Below are 3,175 nucleotides of genomic sequence, written 5' to 3' on the forward strand. Positions count from 1 at the left end.
GTAAGACCTCAGTTTAAACAAAAGAAATGAAATAGCATAATATAAAGATGATGATACGTATGACCCTACTTGAATATTTATTTAATATTATGCAAAGAATTACTTAAGTTGTCGGTAACCTGTTGGTTTGATGATTAGTGGAGAATGACGTGGTGATGCTAAATAATTTAACAATGACACGATGAGGATAGTTAATAAAGTAGGATGTTGACTGAGTAGGTATTTCCTTTTGTTCTTAATACCGTTCGAATCTCCTGCTATTAAACCAAAGCCCACAAAACTTCTTCTTGGATCGGGCTGTATTGAGCAGTTAATACAGCGTGGGCCGAAGCCCAGTTCACAATTGATTTAAAACTATACTGAATCAGGCCTAGTTCTTGTTACTTTTCGAACCGCTACTGTTGCACTACATCATTTTCATTTACTGGTTCGATGTCAACACAAACACTCACTTGTTCAAAACTATGATGATGATAAGTTGTCACTAAGATTGTGAGCATGAAATCACTATAATGAATGGTGGTTTGATGATGTATGTTTAGGATTAGAATATGATGACATTAGTTTATGATGATGATAATTATAGAGTATGATTTATGAATATGATTATAAGTTATGATTATGATTTATGATTATGGTCATGATTCATGATTATGATTTATGATTAGGATTATGATTATATTGATGACGATAGGATGATATGATCATGACGAACCCATGAATAATATTGATGATGATTATGATAAACAAAGATGATGATGGATAGTTTTGATGATGATTCGAATATGATGATTACGTTTAAGGGTATGAGTGATAACGATTAGATAATGTCATGATAGTTAAAAATGATTCGGTGAAGATGAAGATGGTGGTACTAAATGGACGAACGGTTAAGAGTGTTTGTGCTTAGGTGAGGGGTCTCGAGTTCGAGCCTGCGCTCGGGCATTTTTTTAGAAAAGAAGAAGAAGGATGCAGAAGTAAAAGTTAAAAACAAGTTAAGTTGGGTGTTATTTCAGAATTGAAACACATAGCGTAATGGTTAAGCATGTTATCGGGTTAGCGGGACGTCGCGGGTTCAAACCCGGACTTGCGCATTTTTCTTTTGAGGGCTACTTCTTTGAGGTAGTTTACTTGTTACTTATTATTATTATTATTATTATTATTATTATTATTATTATTATTATTATTATTATTATTGTTGTTGTTGTTGTTGTTTTTGTTTTTGTTTTTGTTGTTGTTGTTGTTGTTGTTGTTGTTGTTAAGGTTACAAAAATCATTATTTTCAATATTAACATATAACTATTATTATTATTATTAAATGATAGTATTAGTATTATTATTAAAATTATTATCGTTATAATTAGTATTATCACTACTACTATTATTATTATTATTATTATTATTATTATTATTATTATTATTATTATTATTATTATTATTATTAGAATCATTATTATTATTATTAATAGTATTGTTTTTATAACAAATTATTGATTTTTGATATAATACTAATTACAAATATATATATATATATATATATATATATATATATATATATATATATATATATATATATATATATATATATATATATATATATATATATATATATATTTTAATATAACTATATGTATGAATATTGACTATTTTACAAAATAACCATATATAAAATATAACTGAAGATATAAAACATAATCAAAGTATATATATTTATAACTACAACACTTAATATACATAAATATTATATAGAAGGAATTATGTGATTATATGTGTTAATATATATACTTGATATAGGTTCGTGAATCCGAGGCCAACCCTGCATTGTTCAGTTCCGTCGTATGCATATTTTTACTACAAAATATCGTATTGTGAGTTTCATTTGCTCCCTTTTTAAATGTTTTTGCAATATATATTTTTGGGACTGAGAATACATGCACTGTTTTTATAAATGTTTGACGAAATAGACACAAGTAATTGAAACTACATTCTATGGTTGGATTATCGAAATTGAATATCACCCTTTTAGCTTGGTAGCCTATGAATTAGGGAACAGACCCCCTAATTGACGCGAATCCTGAAGATAGATCTATGGGCCTAACAAACCCCATCCAGGTTATGGATGCTTTAGGACTTCAATTTTATATACAGATGAGTGTACCTGTATATTTGGGGATATTCTATATGCATTTGTTAATGTCGGTTACCAGGTGTTCACCATATGAATGGATTTTTATACAGATGAGTGTTCCTGTATTATAATTTTTGCAGATGAGTGTTCCTGCTGTTAACTATGAAAATTAAATCTTGTAGTCAATTGAAATTATTGAAATGATTGTTTAAGATAAATCTATGAACTCACCAACCTTTTGGTTGACACTTTAAAGCATGTTTATTCTCAGGTATGAAAAAAATCTTCCGCTGTGCATTTGCTCATTTTAGAGATATTATTTGGAGTCATTCATGACATATTTCAAAAGACGTTGCATTCGAGTCGTTGAGTTCATCAAGATCATTATTAAGTCGATTATAGTTGGATATATTATGAAATGGTATGCCTTCAACTTTCGATGAAATGAAAGTTTGTCTTTTAAAAACGAATGCAATGTTTGTAAAATGTATCATATAGAGGTCAAGTACCTCGCGATGTAACCAAATGTAATGTATTCGTCCAGATGGATTAGGACGGGTCCTTTCAGTTAGTATCAGAGCGGTGGTCTTACCGAACCAGGTCGTGCATTAGTGTGTCTAACTAATAGTTGTTAGGATGCATTAGTGAGTCTGGACTTCGACAGTGTCTGCATGTCAAAAAGTTTTGCTTATCATTCTTGTCAGAAATTATATGCTTATCATTCTTAGTCTAGACACATCTTACTGCATTAATTGCATGAATAGTGTATAGACAAAATTCATATCTTAGCTTATCTGTTACTGTAAACTCTGCCTAACATATTCAGTAAATTCCTCCGTAATCTACGAAATCTTTTGTTCTATATATATATAGATATTATATATAATTAGAATACCATCCGATAGTCGGAAATTATTTCATATCGAAATATCCTTTATTCAATCGTACGAAATGGAACTCGCCACTAGTTCAAGTCCCTCGAATTCCGATATGGAGTTTCACTCGAGCTCCGAAAGCAGTGTGACCATAATGGATCAACCAATTAGC

Source organism: Rutidosis leptorrhynchoides, chromosome 1 (genome assembly GCF_046630445.1).
Source record: "Rutidosis leptorrhynchoides isolate AG116_Rl617_1_P2 chromosome 1, CSIRO_AGI_Rlap_v1, whole genome shotgun sequence".
Classification (NCBI taxonomy): domain Eukaryota; kingdom Viridiplantae; phylum Streptophyta; class Magnoliopsida; order Asterales; family Asteraceae; genus Rutidosis; species Rutidosis leptorrhynchoides.